We start from the raw sequence: 20,003 nt of genomic DNA on the forward strand, positions 1-20,003 counted from the left end.
ATTAAGCATAGGTTAAGGATAAGGTCTTCAAGAGGACTTTCCAGTAGCTTATTAGGATCTACACACAGTTCTAACAATCAACTAGCCCTAGGCTGGAAGGAGGTGATGAGGGAGAGGGCTGAGAAAGTGGGGAGTTTTTGAAGGGGGGTAATTATTCAACCAACTTATTTCTTTTTTTAAGTCTTAACTCCAAAGTTTATGTTCCAGATGCCTTTTGCATCAGACAACTAGTTTTCTTCCCTCTTCTTCCTACCCAACCTGCTCCTCTCCACACTTCTGCCCCACTTCTCTCCCCACCTAATTTTGCCTGAGAAATTAATATCTGTCTTTCAAGCAAGAACCCAGGGTCATTATGTCCAAGAAACTTGCCCCATAGGTTTTGCTGGGCACATCTCCCTTGCATTTCTATGTATTGCGGGCTTCTTTCTACTGCAGCATTTACCATTGACCACATTTTATTGCAATCATCAATTTACTGATCCCCTTCCCCATATCAAGTGTAAACACTTAGAAATCAGGGGTCATGTCTCAGTTGTCCCTATATATTACATGCCTAACATAGTCCTTGGTATATGATTAGTGCATAATAAGTGCTGAATAAATGAATAAAATATTTTTCTTTGATCCCTGTGTTTCCATGAGAGATTGACCATAGCATTTCAACCCATATGCATGTTGCCATCATGGAGATGGGAGAAAGGAAAGATTGTTTTCCTTGGCAGTAACCGAAGCATCACTGATTTTTTTTTTTTTTTTTTTTTTTTTTTTTACCAAATGAAACCTAGTTTCCCTGGGACTGAGTGGTTTCCTGAGATGAAGGTAATTTACTTCTAAAATCAAGCGCCAAGATAGGGATGATGGTCCTAACTGGGACCACTTGATTCTGCATTTATGAGATTTCTGTGATAATCACCTCCCTATGTCATTGGATCTAATATTTTCTGTCACTCAGGCACATGGGTTAGGCTATATCTGAATCAGCTTTGGCAGGTGAGGGGCTAACCATGCCTTGCTAAGAATTTTCCAGGTCATCAAGATGTGTCTCAGACATTTTTCCTACTCAAGTTCCCTTGCCCAGAGTCACCCTGTTCTCCTTTCTTTTCTACCCCATTATCTCTTCTTCTCTTCTAGCACTAAAACTCCTGAGTTTTAAAGATGATAGAACTAGAGCAGCTGCCTTTGACTCAGAGGCAGAGCCACATGCTGGGGATGCCATAGCTGCTCCACAGACTCTGTGCCATTAAGTGAGAGATGAATAAACTTATTTTATTTAGAGTGTGGTCATTTTCAGTCACCTTATCATAGAGATTACTATCTACCCTAAATAATATATTAGTCAGGGGTGCCTGGGTGGCTCAGTAGGTTAAGTGTCCGACTTCCGTTCAGGTCATCATCTCACAGTGCGTGAGTTCAGGCACCGCGTTGGGCTCTGTGCTGACAGGTCAGAGCCTGGAGCCTGTTTTGGATAGTGTATCTCCCTCTCTCTCTGCCCCCCCCCCCACTTGCACTCTGTCTCTCTTTCAAAAATAAATAAACATTAAAATTTTTTAAAGTATATTAGTCAAACATTATTTTCTATCTATAGAGCTCATGATTATCCACCTATTGAAAAAAACTCAGAGATTTCCAATCCCAGAGATCCATGGAAATCAGTAATGACAAAATCAATAACAAACACTACTGCCATTTAGTGAGCATTTACTTACTGCCAGAAGGGACCTTTTGTGAGAAGGCCCTTAGGATGCATGAGCTCTTGTTATCCCCACCACAGTCCTCTGTGGTGAGTTTTATTTTCTCTATTTTGCATATAAGAAAATTGAAGCTAAAGATGATGTGATTAGTTCAGGTTATACAATAATTGAAGAAGTAGGGTTTGAATCCTGACCAACCTTTCAAACATAAACTTTAAAGGACTCAAATCACTTTTCCTAATATCTGATTCCATAGAAATGAAAGAAGTTATTCAGAGGTCAAATTAACCTCCCTCTTATCCCAGTCTCCTGCCAAGACAAGCATCTTGACTTCTGTGTTACTTACCTTCTCTGTGATTCCCTTTAGTCTCTTCCACCATTTATCTTGTTTTCTACCTTACTACCAGAGCTGTATGTATAAACCAAAACCTATTATTCATCTACATAAAAACCTTCAAAGGCACTCCATTACCTCCTGAAGCTATTCTTAGCTCCTCAAGTTGGAGGGAATATTGAAATCATGTCTAATATATTAAAAAAAAAAAAACCTCAGCTAAGATGAGGCAAGGGAAATGCTGGGAAATAGTAAAACAGCAGGGAAGCCCCACCTAACATTCTGCATCTGGAAGCCAGGTTGGACAAGGATGTCAGCCTCAGAGAGGATGTGAGAACACAATTGCAGAGCAAGAGCAACCCTCCAAGACAATATGTAGCAGAGGATAAAATATGGAGGAATTACTGAAGGAACTGAATTTTAAGCCAGGCTTTCAAAGAATCAGGAGTTGGAAGAGAGGATTGGCATTTACTGAGAATGGCAAAAGCCCAGAGAGGGTGAAATCATGCACAGGAGACTACAGACTGTTTGACTAAGGCAGAGTGGTCAGTGCGGGAGGCTGGAACATGAAGTTCAAGCCAAATGGAGGACCATCTGATAAAAGGAAACAAAAAAGCTGTCCCTGATGAATCAAAATCTTCCCATTTCTTATTTACTCTCCTCATATCTACATTCTTAGTGAACCTCTAAGCTGAAAAGAAAACAAAATGAGCAAACAAACAGCAAAATAGAATACCAATATTTATTAAACACTTATTCTATACAGGCAATATGCAGTATCATATGTCATCTGATTTATTCTCTTAAATATAGTAGTTGCATTTACATATCTTATCTCATTCAATCCTCATAAATGTTCCATGAGAAAGATGTTATTATTATCTCTAGTTTAAAATTGAGAAAGTAGATACCTAGACAGAATAATTCACATAAGATCATATTCTAGCAAGTTTCAGCATCCAAATTCAGCCTAAGTCTGAATTCCAAATCCAGAGCCTTTTCCATAACAACAATCCCTAAATATGGTATGTAAGACTCTTCCTCATGTGGGATTAGCCACATCTCCTATCTGGTCATCTCAGCTCCTTCTGACATGGGCTCTCCTTGAATACCTCCATTCATTAGGATGTGCAACTCATGGAGCCTGGATTTCTCAATTTCATCATCATAAGGGATATTTTCTCTTCCATCCCAATCAATCAACCCCCTCGTGCCTTCTCTTTTTCTCTATAAGGGCAAGAACCCATCGTTTAATACTTCAACCATACTCCTGCCAGGTTTCCAAAATGTCCATGCATCCTTCCTTTCCTTTATGTTGACCTGAAAAAGTCTTCAACCCTGGATCCATTCAAGTGTCTTCTGTCCTCCTGCACAGGGGCTGCTAAGAACCTTTGGAAAAAAACCACAACTTTCAAACAATTTCATGGTCTCCAACTGCTACTGGTCCCTTACCATTTCACCATGATACTTCTATCATTCCCGAGACACCTTTCTTCCCCATTGTCATTCTCTCTTCTCCTCCCTCAGAAGATGGCATTGCCTCCCATTTCACTGGGAAAAAAAATAAGTCACCATTCATTCATTCATTCATCCAACAAATATTTATTGAACTTCTATGATCCAGGGATACGTCTAGGTTCTAGGGATACAATAGTAAACACAGAGATGAAAATCCCTGAACTTGTAGAGCTTACATTCTATTGGGAAGTGGAATACAGTAAATAAATGAGCAAGTTTACTACTACAGAGTATGTCTGATAGTGAAGTTGTCATGGAGAAAAATAAAGAGGGGGCAGGGAAAGGGAAAATTGATATTTTAAGTGGATAGTGAAGAGAGGCTTCACTGATAAATTGATATCTATATAGAGATTTCACAAGAACATCAACCTGAGAATTTCCCAAGCTCTTCTTTTTTGCCTTCAAACATCTTTGTATCTACATCCACCTGTGTGGCCACAGTGGAAGCCATGGTCTCCCTCTGCTGTCATTCCTCAGTGCTCTGGATTGCATTTCCTTCCTCCTTCCTCCTCAGAGGCTTCCTTCCAACAATTATATCTTCTCTCTCTTATATATCTAACCTCTCTTTACTTTACCAGACTTTTCCTACTGCCATTTAAAAAAAAGAAATCACAGAACAAAACCTTATTCTCATCCTTTGTGTTAGTTTTCTGGGACTGTCATAAGAAAGTATCATAGGAGCACCTGGGTGGCTCAGTCAGTTCAGCATCTGACTCTTAGTTTTGGCTCAGGCCATGATCTAATGGTTCGTGGGTTTGAGCCCCTCTGTCAGCACAGAGCCTGCTTGGGATTCTCTCTCTCTCTGCCTCTCCTCTGCTCTCTCTCTCTCTTTCTCTCTCTCTCTCAACTAAATAAATAAGCTTAATTTTTTTTTTAAAGAGAAAGTACCATAGACTGTGTGGTGTAAACAACAGAAAGTTTTTGTCTCAGAGTTCTGGAGGTAGAAGTTGAAGGTAAAGGTATTGGCAGGGCCATGGTCCCTTTGAAAGCACTAAGGAAGGATCTGTTCCAGGCCTCTCTTCTGGATTCCAGTAGTTCCTTGGATTATAGCAGCATGACTCCAATCTTTACATGGCATTCTGCATACATCTCTGTGTCCAAATTTCTCTTTCCATAAGGACACCAGTCACACTGGATTAGGACCCATTCTATTCCAGAATAACCTCATCTTGACTAATTGCATATTCAATGAACCTATGTCCAAATAAAGTAACATTTGGAGGTGGTAGGGGTTAGTACTTCAACATATGAATTCTTAGAGGACACAGTTCAATCCACAGCAGCCTAACATGTTCCTAGGACTACACATCTGTCTTTCTTCCTGCCTCACAGCCATGGTTCCAGAAAGAAATAATTCCTACACCATTTCTACTTCACTTTTAACACTTTTCTTTTCATTCTGTGTACTTTCACTCAAATCTGTTTCCAAGGCTTCAACTATCATCTCTATACTAATGATTCCCAAATCTCTATCCCTGGCCAGATCTCTCTCCTGAGCAACAGGCCATATATCCAACGCTTAATGGATATATTCACTTAGATGTCCCAAATTGATCTCACCCTCATCTCCCCATCATCCACTCTTAAGCCCAATCCTTGTCCTACTTCCCTAGTTGAGAGAATGGCATCAGAATTCATTCACTGTCCTCACCCTGAAACCTGCAAGTCCCCCAGCATTCCTATCTGTACTTTACCCCTCTCCAATTACTGTGTCTTCTTGATTCCAACCCCTGAGTATCTCCAGACTGTATTCCTTTCTCTCTGCTTGCCTTGTCTCCCATAATTGTATGCCAAGAGCCTCTCAACTGCCTCCCTGGTTGCAAGATTTCTCTCTCTCTCTTTCTTTAGTCAATCCTCCAGATGCAACCAGCATAATCACTTTCAAATATGAAGTGACAATCCCAACACCCTCTAAACCACTTCAATGACGATAGTCCAAAAAATGAAGTCCAAATTGCTGACATTGCTAAGAAAGGTCTTCATGAGATAGTTTTTCCAGTCTTGTTTCTCACTAATATGTTCCCCAACTTTCCCTCCACACACTCCTTTATACATGTATAGGCTCATAACTAAACTTCAACTGTACTAAACTATGATCAGATTCTCTTAAATATATCATTAGCTCTTACATTTGGGTCTTTACAAGAGTGTTCCCACTTCCTGGATCATCCTTCTCCTTCCAAGTTTTCTCTCCTGGGTACTCAACTTAGATGCACCTCTTCTTCCAGTCAGTCTTTGCTTACCATTGCTCAAGACTGGCCTTTGAACTTCTTGAATGTTTTTTTCACTGTATTCTCTACTTATCTCTACCATACCATTGTATTAGGTTGCACTAGGTTTCTTATGCTTTGCATAACAAACAACCTCAAAGTTTCAGTAGTTTATGACCAAACCAAAAAGATATCTTTGTTGCTCATGTTGTATGTCTGCAGATAAGAGCTGGCTGATAAGTCTCTGCTTCTGGTTGTGGGTCAGAGTTAGGTCTGTTCCAGGTAACCTCCTTTCTAGGACCTATGTTTAAGGGGTAGCTCTTTTCTGAGACATGTTATTCTCATGGCAGTTGGCATAGAAAAAAAGAAACTGAATGGAACAATCAACAGAGCATAAAATTCCTCATAGGACATGGTATATAAGTCATGTACAGTCACAAGACTAGCCAGAGCAAGTTACATGGCCAAGCCCAACATCAATGAGGCAGGAAATTACACTCCTTTCCTAGGGAGGCAGGGAAGGAATGGGTATACATAATACTCCTACAGAATATTGTGGGAGTACACAATTGTAAACAATATTACAATCTACCACAAGCGCTTAGACTTAAATGACTTTTCATTTTCTTGTTTCTCTGGGCAAAATGTAAGCTCCTTTGGGACTAAATTGATTTTATACCATTTTATTTTCAATACTTTACACAACACCTGGTATGCCATAGGTGCTCAATGTGAATTAAGTAAATAAAGACTCACAAATCACTTTTTATATGTTCTCCTCATGTTATAGGCTAAGAGAGTCACTTCATTCTTTGCACTTTCATAGAACAATGACATAAGTCTCTTCTAGCTCTTATGACATTATGCATCTTTTAACTATGTGTGAATTCCCCCTTTCTGGTCTAGAACCTATAATGGTAGGGACCTCATCTCATCTCTAGCACCTAGCATAATACATGGAAGAGAAGCATTCAATAAATGTTTGGATAATTTAATCAAATAATCTCTCCATTTAAATTGGCATGTGTTTATTGATTACCTAGTAGGTGCCATGCATTCTTACTTTAACAGTTGGGGCTAGAAGCTAGGAAGTCTTAAAAGGTTGTGAAGTGGAAAGAGGAGGAGGCAAGGAACAAGAACATTCCTATGATCCTGTCTTGAAGGGCTGCACTTGCTATCTGGTGAGCAGACTCAGTGCCAATCCACTAGCCCATGCTCATTCCCACCCACCTCTGCCTGAGCTTCTCACCCGACAGCATGGCTGTGATCTAATCTTCTGGTTTATTGCTTTGCACTGCTCACCTCACCAAACACATTTGTGTTTATTGTGCGATTAGTGCTGAGTACACTGAACAAGGTAATGACATGCAGCAAAGGCCAAGAGATGACGCCCTGGCTCTGTGCATTGCTTAATTCCTCAGTAGAATGAAGCACTCCTTTCCCTCTCTCTGAAGGCCAGCTACGTTAGATATTCAAGCCTGAACTCTAGGCTCCCAAGAAGGATCCCAGTGGAAAGAAGCCTAGGAAACACTTGAAAGGCAAACCTGGTAACTCACCAGTGATTTGGAGAAAAGAACATTATTTTTCATTGAAATGTAACCAATAAGGAATTTAGTATTTGTGGACAATGATATATGGTCTTCCAGAGACTGAATATGAGGGAAACTGAGGCTGATTTTCAGCATGCTGGTCTTGAATTTAGGGAAAAGTAGAATTGAGAACAATGTAAATGGGAGGGAGAGCCTGGAAAGATGGTGAGCAATGCTGGGTTATGCTTTCCTATCATAGATCAGGGTCAGACAACTTCTACCAAGTACATACAAAGATCCTTCTGTGACTAAACCATTAGGCAGGGTTTTCAGAGACTTGGGCCACTACTGTTCTTTGCCAACCTGGATGAAACACAGTTCACAACCCCCATTCCCATTGAACAATAAGTACTATCTCTTCCCCAAGTGACCACCAGTCTACCATCTTTTTTATATCTGTATCAAAATGGTACATTCAAACATCTCCCACCCTATTTCTCCTCTGGCCTATCCACTTATTTATATAATGCTGAAGTTACTGCTGGGTACAGAAGGAATACCAGTAAACACTAGTTCATTCATTCATTCAATTCATTTCACAAATAACTGAGACATATATTAGCTACCAGAGAGTGGGTGTACATCTTTGAGTGCAATAAATGGTCTCTGCTATTGTGACACTCACAGTCTAGTGAGAGATATATCAAGTAAGTAGGCAAATAAATATATAAATGGCAGATTGCAATAAGTGTTATAAATGCATATTTTTCCTTTTACAATTGGTGTCTTTCTAACCTGAAGGCTTCAGGAGAATTACAGGTGAGTTTAAGGAAATTCATGAATTCCTTAATGTTATATGAAAAAAATCTTATGTATATGGGTATATTATATTTTCTGCAAAGTATCCATGGCTTTCATCAAAATCTCAAAGAAGTCTATGATCTCATAAGAGATAAGACCTGATGCTTTACAGGCACACCAGACAGGATTTTCTTTTTCTCCAGTACGACCTCCCAAGATTTATTAAATTGTTGGTATTTGTGAATGACACTGAAGCAATCATGTCAGAAAAGCAAAGCTAGAGAAACTTGTGTTGTCTCCTTCACAGGCATGTGAGCAGGGTAAGCACATACCTTAATGGAGAGTACCAACCAAAATGTTAATGTTGGTTGCCTTCAGAGAGTGGAAAATAAGGTGATGATGTCCACCTTCTTTTCTACAGGTTTCTGTGTTTTACGTATGGTTTATAATAGACAAGTGTTGCTTTTGTAATCAGGAAAATGAACACATTAAAGCTATTCTTATTTTGGAAGAAATAATATATTTTACTACTTGTACACATCTCTTACTGACTAATGCCTAGAAATGTATTACGCATAAAATATACTGACATTATGATTATATAAAATCTTTCTCTTACTGAAAATAGCCAAGGTGAGGAAATAGATTGAAAAAAATCTGTCTGTTCAGCTCTGGACCACAGTGATGGCAGTGTGCTTCTTGCTGGGGAGCTAGCATCTTGGGTATGTATAGTTTTATTACCTCTGACCTTGCCCTCTACCATGTGTGGTTTCCAAGTCACTGAGCAGGAATCCACTCAGGAACAAGGCAGGAGTATTTAACACTACCTTTCCTAGATCAGGAGTCATGGATAAAGACAGCTTAGGATTTAGAGTTAAAAGAGAAGAGTAAGCCCAAGCCCTTCAAATGTCTAGATACCTGATCTTGAGCAAGGTGCTTCTCTGTTCAGTGCCTCAACTTACTCACATCATATCATCCCTGTCCATCACATAATATAATTATAAGGCATAAACAAGCTAATGAGAACCAAGTTCTCATAAAGATCAGAGAAGGAAGGATATGCTACAACACAACCATGTGTCAACAAGAGACATGATTTTGTACCTATTATCACAAAGTCCAAGAATAAAGTACAGTTGGCTCTTGAACAACATAGGAGTTAGGGATGCTGATCCCTCACACAGTAGAAAATACATAAATAACTTTTGAATCCCCCACAACTTAACTACTAGTAGCCTACTGCTGACCAGAAGCCTTATTGATAACATTAACAATAGATCAGCACATATTTTGTGTATTATGGGTATTTGTACTATATTCTTACAATAATATCTAACTACCTAAAAAATTCAGTATTTCTAGGCTACATGATATGTCTGCAAGGTTGTTTTTTTCTTCAAATTGGAAATCTTCAAAATCTTTTCCAATATATTTGTAGGAAAAAAATCCATACATAAGTGGACCCATGCAACTTAAACCTATGTTATTCAAGGGTCAACTGTACATTACTGAAATAGATAATCTTCATAGACATAAACAATAATATAGATATAGATATCAATTCAGAGATAGCTCTCATACACAGTTTTTAAAAAATGCTTACTTATTCACTTTGCGAGGGGGGGGGGAGAGAACAAGCATGAACAAGAGAGAGACAGACAGAGAGACAGAGAGAGAATCCCAAACAGGCTCTTCACTGGACTCCTCACTGTCAGATCAGAGACCAACATGGAGGTCAATCTCACAAACCGTGAGATCATGACCTGAGCTGAAACCAAGAGTCTTGTGCTTAACCAACTGAGTGACCCAGGCACCCCACCTGGTTTTGTTTTTTGTTTTTTGTGGGTTTTTTTTTTCATAAACCAAGGAACACCAAGGAAGAAAATATCACAATACTCAGCCAGGGAGAGTGTTTCCAACAGTATATGTCCACACTCTGGCCCGAGCCAACCACCTCACCTGCAAACTTTTATCACCAGAAAATGTCTACTTTGTCACACTGCATTTCACAGGAGAAAATGATAAAGAATGCATGAGGATGTGGTCAGTTGATAAGGATGCAGAGGACTTTGAGGGCAAGAAGAGGATCTAGGAAATGGCAGATTATCTGTAACTTTTCTTAGAAGCTCTCTTAGAAGGTAGAGCAATGAAGCGATTATTGCTGTTATTTATAGAGCAATTTTCCCCCTCACTTAGACATAAAGTCTAGCAAGACACATTGGCACATACAAATAATATCTAACAGTTCTGCCTAGACATTGTTTTCAAATTTTTCCTTACTTATTTTTGTGTACCCTGAAATCCTAAGTGGATGGAGGAGCTGGAAGGTAAAAGGAAGAGTATCTCTTCCTGAAAGAACAAAGCGAGGGAATGAAAATGGACTGTGAGAGCTACAGTCTTTCTTGTTTGATGCCTTATTTCTTATGAAGTATGTCCAAAATCAGAAATCTGACCCTGGATTGTATCCAAGTCATGGTCAATGTCACCTTGCCTCTGTGACAGTGTGACGAGTGCTTAACCTCTCTGGTCTATGGTGTTGTTTTCAGGTAAACATGAGATTTAGAATACATCAACACTTCCCAAGTTTTGTTTGACAGAACATTAGTTTTACAGGTTGTTAATAATCATTAATGTGAAAGAAAAAACACTAGGTTCTGTGGTCAATTAACTTTGGGGAATGCAACATTCAATAAAGTTGAACAGGTTTCTTTACTGCAAAGATTCTCAGAGCTTTTGCTATGCTAATGTGAGTTCTGAATCTCCAAAAAGTAACCATAATAGGAGAGACTCCCTCCCCCCCCCCCTACTTACCTGACCATAAAATTCTGGGGCTTAATTTTGGTTTTGGCTTAGTTTTGCTTTGTTGTATTTTATTTAGCACCAGTGAAGATCTGGAGAAAATTTTGTAAATACTAGACTAGATAATTTTAAGGTCCCTTCCAACCCAAGAAAGAATGGCATTCTGCAAATGACCATTAAATGGCCATTGTGCATTTTATGCTTGGGATGGCTGAGAAGGACCAGCATCATGTTGATGAAAACTTGAGTGTAGCTCCATGTGTGTGTTTTCTCATACAATCTTCATAATAACACAGCAAGGTGAGTAACATAATTTTAATTTTGTGAGAGGTTATTGAAGTTTTGAAAAATTAGCAAATCCTTCAAGATAATGTGGCTAGAACTATGGATCTTCTAGTCAAACATACAGATGTATGGTTGCAATCTTAATAAGGTGGCATTTGAATAAAAACTTAAAGGCGGTGAGATAAACACTTGAAGGTGATAACCATGCATATATCTATGGAAGAGTGATCTATGCATAGGAGGAAAGCCAGCACAAAAACCCAAAGATGAAAGTGTGCTCCTTGTTTGGGGAGAAGCAAGGATGTCAGTAGCACCAGAATGGAGTGAGCAAAGAAATGAGAAGTAGGACACATGGGACCAGAGAATCAGCGGGCATCAGATCATGTAGCACCTTGCAGTAATCACTTTGACTCAGAGAGAAATGGAAAGCAGGAGAGTGATACCATCTGGCTTATGTTTTAAAAAGTTCACTCAGTCTATTAGGTTGAGAACAGATCCTAGGAGGGTACCATAGTCATTAGTGCTATCCACAAATTATTTCTGATTCCCTGGGGCATGATTGGACTACACTTCCCTGCCCCCTTGAAGTTAAGCATGGCCATGGCTTGCCCAATGAGATGTAACAAGAAGTTCTATGTTTCACTTCCCGGTGGAAGCTTTAAGAGCCTTTAGGCAATTCTTTCTCCATCACAAGACTGGCAATGATGGATGCTTTGTCAGTCTGGGTTGGTGAGTAACTACAATGAAGAGAGTCCCTCCTTTAAGTAATCTATGTTTAATGTGAAAGTGAGTGAGAAATAACTTTGTTGGTTAAGTCACTGAGAGATTGATGATATTTATTTGAACACCGTAATGTAGCCTATGATTACTGATAGAGGAGGCAAGGTTAGAGCAGGAGAACTACAGAAAGCCACTGAAATAATCCAGGTGAGAGATGATGTTGGCCAGAGTGAGGGTATCAGCGGTGGAGATGGTAGAAGTGCTTGGAATGTGGTTATATTCTATAGGTAAGGCCAACAAAATTTCCTAATGGATTAGATGTACGATATGAGAGAGGCTAGGAAGTCAGTCTGGATTCCAGGTTGTTTGGACTGAGCAACTAGAAGGATAGAATTGCCATCAATTGGGATAAGGAGAATGGGGTAAAGAGACTTAGGGGCAAAGGCAGTTTATTGTGTTTTATGTTTCATTTTCTGTTTTATCCTTTTGAATTTTTTTATAGTTTCTGAGTTATCTGCTGAAATCTTCAAGTTTGGTTTTTATTTCCTTGAATATAGTAGGGGAAGTCATAAAAGGTTCTGAGCAGAAGAGTGACAGGCTCCAATTTTTGAATCCTGCACAAAACTCAGTGCAAAGGGATAGTGTTTTGTTTTGTTTTCCCATGCTTTTTTGGGAGAAGTGAGCAAACTAAAGTGCCTAGGAAAGATATTAGCAGTATTTTATGTGACTCCCTTTTGGAGCCAGAGTTCAAAAAACAAACCATTAAGAACTCATTGATTTTAGTTTTCTCTTTATTGTTTTCCACCTTGATTGAGTCCTTTGACTGTAAAGAGCAGATTGATTCAGACACTTCTAATTTTCTGCCCGTTTGATGATTCCCACCTATCATGTTTGCTTCCTGTCTTCAATCATTAGAGTCTCCTTCTTCTGGACCCTGCTAAAATCATACCACCTAGGGAGGACAGCTCTCTGGATTCCAAACTCCTCTGTCCTGAGGTGGTTTCCACTGTGAGATTCCACAGCTCTAGCAACAAAGCCAGCACCTCTGAAGTCCTTTAAAAGGCACAGGTTGCAAACTGGCAGCCTCATGACTAAATCCTCTCCCAGATTCCTGGTACATTGTTTGATCCACAATGATTAAAAAAACATTTGGGGGAGATGACCCACAAATTCAAAAGGTTTCTTTCAAAAAATCAGAAATGTTGGCAATACTGGCATATTTTCTGAATCCATGGCAAGAGTTTGTTAGAACTGAGTAGCCACTGCCTGTTTAAATGATGCAGGACTCCTTCATAAGCCCTGTCCCCACTTGGATAGCTAAACTCATGCATGCTACCTGTCTGGCTCCTGTGAGCATTTGTGCTTCTGCTCTCTGCTTTCAAGATTACAGAAGACTTCCATATACATTATTATATTTAATCCTCATAAACTTATAAGGTCAACATTTTATAGATTGTCCTTGTCAGAGCTATATTAATTGCATTTTTTTATTTGATTGCAGCCTAGAATCTTCCCCGGGATATCTACCAAGGGAGGTGTGTAAACTGTGACATAGATGGTAAAGTTGTGACAAGAATGTGGACTCTGGTCTCACACTATTTCACATGATCACTGTGTCTCCTTGAGCATGTTATTTAATCATGCCATGACTTGGTTGTCTCATCTTCAAAACAAATATAGAAGAATAATATTTATTATTTTCTCAGGATTTTTCATGTAGAATATAAACTGGAAAACAGTAAATGGCAGGGAATCAGATTGAAGACATAAACTAAGGCCAGGTCACGGAGGGCTTTCACTGCATGGCAAGATCATTTTATCCTATAAGCAAGTGACTTTCAAACTATATGCCTTGGAGCCTTAAGGATCTTCCACTCAGCACACCTCTAGGCAGTGTCTGGGGGAAAAGGAGTGAGTGGTCTGGATTCCAGACTCCCAACTAATGTTGAGGGATATGAGGAGCCACCAAGGGCTTTTTTTTTAATTTTTTTGTTTTCATTTATGAGAGACAGCACGTGAGAGGGGGGAAGGGGCAGAGAGAGAGGGAGACACAGATTTCTGAAACAGGCTCCGCATTCTAAGCTGCCAGCACAGAGCCCAATGTGGGGCTTGAACCCATGAACCATGAGATCATGACCCAACCCGAAGTCAGACACTGAACTGACTGAGCCACCCAGGTGCCCCAACACTGAGGGCTTATAAGTGGGAATTGAACTGGCCAAATTCTGAATTTAAAAAATTGTTCTGTATGGAGGATGGACTGGAGGGGACAAATCTGGTGACAGATAGGGATGCAAATACAAGATGATATGTTTTGTAAAATGGAGAAGAGGAAAGTTTATAAAATATTTAGCAGCTAAAAATGATGACCAATGAGTTGGGTGACCATAGCACCAAGGAGAGAGAGAAACCAAGGCTGACTTCCATGGTTTAGGTTTCACTAATGGTTATGGGGAATTAAAAGTGGATTATTTAAAGATGATAAGCAGCTTTAGAGAAATGGCAATGAACATATATGTTGTGATGTACTGATGGGGCATCTAGGTTGAGGTATTAAGAAAATGGAGGAGATATGGGATAGTCCAAACAAAGAGATTCCCCCACTTAGCTACTTAAGAGCTCAGATGAGCTTAGAAACATACATTCCATCTCAGAGCCCATTTCCTCACCCACCAAGTGAGCACATGAGGGTACTGGGGGTATTGAAGGATGAATATACATGAAAGGATTTTGAACACCATTAAGTTATATGTAATAGTCACATTTCACTTACCAACACTTGCAGTCAGTAAAAATGAGAGAGATGAGCAAAAGATTATTGAACTTTAAAGTCAGAAGTTCTCCAGAGGCAGAGTAAATCTAACTTGAATGTCCTGTAGATCCCACAATATGGTCCTCAGGGAAGTGTCTTCATAGCTTCTCAGCATACCTTGCAGAGAGGAAATTTGGCCTTGTTCTCTAATTTTGTTCCCTGGTGGGAATATTCTTAAAGGAGCTTTCTCTGAGCATTGCAGGTAAAAATGATGCCCAAAAGTTGACTCTTGGCTTTCTGCACTGTCCAGGTAGAATTTAACTCTTTTTGGAAGTATTACTTTGTCAATTCATCATTTCTTAGATAGCTCCTTATTGTCTCAAGTAAATATTTTATTAATTTCTATATAATTGAGATTTCCCTTTAAGTATTTTTTTTTAATTTGAGTATAGTTGACACACAATGTTATGCTAGTTTCAGGTGTACAACAAAGTGATTCAATAAGTTTATATGTTTGCTATGCTCACTGCAAGTGTAGCTACCATCTGTCCCCATATATCGCTATTACAATATCATTGACTATATTCCTTATGCTGTGTGTTTTACTCCCCTTTTAGATATTCTTAAGAAGATTAAATGGGAGATAAAATATGTATACATGAAAGTGGAGACTCTTCTATTAAAGGGAAAAAAATTATGCATTCTGTAACTTCTCCCCCCATTTCTTGATCTCTGAGATGCAGCTATGGATTAGGTACCATGATTAGAGAAACATGCTATGTTTTCTGTTTGGCTTGTTTATTTGTTTGTTTTTTTCCAGGTTTAGTGAGAGATATCTGATATACATCACTATATAAGTGTAAGGCATACTGCATGATAGTTTGATTTACATATATTGTGAAAAGATTTCCACAGTAAGTTCAGCTAACATCTACCTTCTTGGATGGATACAATAAAAAGAAATGAAAGAAGAAAAGAAAAAAAAGGAAAAAATCTCCCTGTGATGAGAACCCTTAGTATTTACTCTCCTAACACCTTTCCTAGATATCCTACATCACAGTTAGCTATTGTTATTAGTGGAAGTTTGTACCTTTTGACCATATTCCTCTAATCCCCACCCCCTACTCTGCCTCTGGTAATCAGACAAGTCTGATCTCTTTTTATAGAAGTTTGTATTTTTGTTGCTATTGAAATTGTTGTTTTTAGATTCCACATATAAGTGAGATCAAACAGCATTTGTTTTTCTCTGACTTATTTTACTTAGCAGAATGCCTTCAAGATCCATCCATGCTGTTGCAAATGGCAAGATTTCCTCATTTTTTATAGCTTAATAATATTCCATCGATTTTGGCCTGTAGTTTTCTTTTCTAATAGTGTCCTTTCTTGGTTTTGATATCAGAATAACTCTGGCCTTGCAAAATGAGTTTAGGAGTGGTTATTCTGCTTAAAAAATATTTTTTTCGAAGTTTGAAAAATACTGTTGTTAATTCTTCCTTAAATGTTTAGTAAAATTTATCAGGAAAGCCAAATAGTCCCGGGCTTTTCTTCATTGGGAGATTTTTCATTACTGATTCAATCTCTTTACTAGTAACTGTTTTATTCAAACTTTCAATTTCTTCCTAATTCAGGCTTGGTAAGTTTATATTTGTAAGAATGTTTCTATTTCTTCTAGGTTGTTCAATTTGTTGATGTCTATTTTTCATAGGAGCCTCTTATAATTGTTGGAATTTGTGTAGTATCACTTGTAATGCATCCTTTTTGTTTACAATTTTGTTGATTTAGATTCTCTCTCTCTCTCTCTTACTTTTTAAAAAAAAATTACAATTTATTTTAAATTTATTTTTGAGAGAGAGAGCGGGGGGCAGAGGTGCAGACAGAGGCAGACACAGAATCTGAAGCAGGCTGCAGGCTCTGAGCTGTCAGCACAGAGCCCAATGCAGGGCTCGAACTCACAAACCGCAAGATCATTACCTGAGCCGAAGTTGGATGTTTAACTGACTGAACCACCCAAGCGCCCCTCTCTCTCTCACTTCAAATTAATTAATTAATTTATTGATTAGTCTAAGAATTTGCCAATGTTGTTTAGCTTTTCAAAGAACCAACTCTTAGTTTTGTTAATGTGTTCTATTGTTCTTCTATTATTTGTTTCATTTATTTCTGTTCTAATCATTATCATTTCCTTTCTTCTGCTAATTTTGGGCTCAGTTTGTTCTTTATTTAGTTCCTTAAGACATAGAGTTAGGTTGTTTATTTAGGATCTTTCTTGTTTCTTAACAGAGACATTTATTTTTATGAACATCTTTTTTGAAACTACATTTGCTGCATCCCATAAATTCTGGTATATCATGTTTCTATTTTCTTGTGTCTCAATTTTTTTTTTTATTTCCCCATTAGATTTTCATTGATCCATTGGTTGTTCAAGAGACTGTTGTTTAATTTCCATGTGTTGGTGAATTTTCCACTTTCCTCTGTTATTGATTTCTTATATCACAGGCTTGTGGTCAGAAAAGATACTTGGTATGACTTTAACCTTGAATTTGCTAAGACTTATTTTGTGGCGTAATGTTTGATTTATCCCAGATTTTATTCCATGTGTACTTGAGAAGAATGTATATTCTGCTGTTGTTGAATAGAATATTCCATATGACTGTTAGGTCCATTTTGTCTACAATGTTGTCCAAATCCACTGTTTCTTTATTTTTCTCTGTCTGGATGATCTATTCATTATTGAGAGTGGGGTATTAAAGTTCCCAAATATTATTATTTATGTCTTCTTTTACCCTGTTAACTTTTGCTTTATATGTTTGCATTCTGTCACGTTGTGTGCATAAATATTTACAATGTTATGTCCTCTTGATGTATTGACTGGTATATCTTTATATAATGACATTCTTTGTCTTTTTGACCATTCCTAATTTTTTTAATTTTATTTTTTATTTATTTTTTTAATTTACATCCAAATTAGTTAGCATATACTACAACAATGATTTCAGGAACAGATTCCTTAGTGCCCCTTATCATTCCTAGTTTAAAGTCTATTTTGTCTGATATAAGTATAGCTTATTCAATACTATCTTTGGGGGGGTTATAATTTGCTTGAAATATCTTTTTCCATCCATTCATGCTCATCTACGTACATCTTTAAAGTGAGTACCTAGTATCAGAATAATAGTGGATCTGGTTTTCTTGGATTTGTTTGTTTGTCTTATCCATTCACGCATTACATTCCTTTTGATTGAAAAATTTAATTTGTTTATATTTATAGGAATTATTGAGAGGTAAGGACTTAATAGTGCCATTTTGTAATTTTTTTCCTGATTATTTTGTAAATCCATTATTCCTATCTCTTTCCCTACTGCTTTTTAAATTATTTTGATGTCTTTTGGTACCAGTATTCTTCTACTGCATTATTGTGTTATTTTGTATAACTACTATAGGATTTTCCCTTGTGGTTACTATGAGGCTTACATAATAATTCTGAAACTTATACCACCAATTTAAAAATGATAACAAGTTAAATTTAATACAATTCATAAACTTAGCACTTTTCCTTTTCCTCTCCTCTCCCTCACATAGCTAGACTGTGAACAAGGTTCTCTTGGCTGCTGTTCCTGAGATGTGATATCTGTGTGTCCTCCCTTAAGCAACAGGCCAAACCCCAGCTCTCTCTTATTCCCATGCTGTTGCTGAACATATGGCTGTGCTGTGGCCAGCAGGGCAGAGAACTTCATCAGGAGAAGAAGACATCTGATACTACCCTCATTTTCATAAGGATACTAGAATACCTGTCGAGGTCACCTAAGCCCAGCAGTGCAGACCCTCAGGTGGGTTGACTGCAGGTGGTCACAGTAAAGCTCGGTCCTTCTTTATCCTTCCAAACAACTGACATAAATAAAAATTAGGACTTTTGTTCTGTGAGGAGGGTGATTTTCAAATGGCCAAGGAGGGTGACACAATTGTTCCCTGATGCCTCCCTCAGCCCATTCTACTCTGTGTGTCTACTTTGTATCTGCTCCTTGTGCATTGGTCATCTAGCCTCTACCTGGCTAGCAGAAAGTATAAGCAGCAAGCATCTTGGGAGAGTAGTTCTGTAACTTTCCAATAAGAACCAGAAAAAAAATTGAATGTGGCAAGAAAGGGGCCCAGAAGTATAAGGAGAGGGGTTAGAAATGGAATTTCTTTCTTTCTTATTCTTCCTTGGTAGTTTCTGCTTGCACAAGATGTGTTTCCTCCCTAAACCTCATGCAGCTGTATTCCCAGCAAATTGAAGAAAGGAGGGAAAAAGCTATTTAAATTTATACTATTGAATTTCTGTAGGACACCGAAATATTTTTGAAGTTAATGGGGAGCTTTGAATAGTCTGTTTCAAATAATTACAGGAAAAAAAATACATTGAAATAATTAGTAGTTGCTACTAGAACATTCAGCAAAATGAAATGACATCTTTGCATGCCTATTAAACAGCACTTTATTTTCAGTTTAGGGTGTTTTGGATGAAATTAGATAGCAAACATACTGCATCATTGAGTGATTAGAGGAACTAGTATCATTTAGAGTTACACTAGTACCACCATCAGCTTTTTTTCTCTTTCCTCTTAAAAAAAATACTGTGCTCTCCCGTTAGGGAGATTTTAATAGAAATGGGACCAACTGCAGCCCTTGAGACTTGAGCTTAAGTGGCTTAGGTGTAATCCCTCTGGATGCAAGGAAAGGCATTAAGCAGAATCTGATTATTCCCTATTTTCTAATTCTGGGATTCTCTTTCTACTCTTCTTAGAGAATACATAAAGCTCCCCACTCCACCACCCTCTCCAGTCTCAAAGCAGAATAGTATTTGCCAAAAACAGAAAATGGTCTTAATCTAATGAGTAAAACTTAACTTGCCTATAGATCTACCCTACCACCTTCACAGCATTTCTCCTCTCTATTTAAAAGAAAAATAAAACAATTTTAAAAATATTGGCAAGGAGTCTGATTTTCAACATTTTAATTTATGAAAGCTGTTTGCCAAACCATGACCACAATCTGATGTCCCTTTCATCCCTTCTCCCCCCTTCTCCTTTCTTCTGCCTTCCTCTTCTTCCTCTTTTCCCATCTCCATCCTCCTCTTTACCTCTTATTTCACCTGCTTCCTTTTCTCCTCTTTCTTTCATGCTTCAGAGTGAGAAGAGGAAATGGAAAGAAGAAAAAGAGAAATTGAGGAATACTTGTGATATAACAGTGTCACGTATACTCAGGTGTCTATTGCATAAAACAGTATTTTTTTTTCTTTTATAATACATGACTTTTGAGGAATATTTTTGAGCCAGGAAGGACTGAAAAAAATCTGTTTTACTTTTCTCCAATAGTTTATCATTGTGTTCT

The sequence above is a fragment of the Puma concolor genome, chromosome D1 (assembly GCF_028749965.1).
Source record: "Puma concolor isolate L17-30 chromosome D1, mPumCon1.1.hap2, whole genome shotgun sequence".
NCBI lineage: Eukaryota > Metazoa > Chordata > Mammalia > Carnivora > Felidae > Puma > Puma concolor.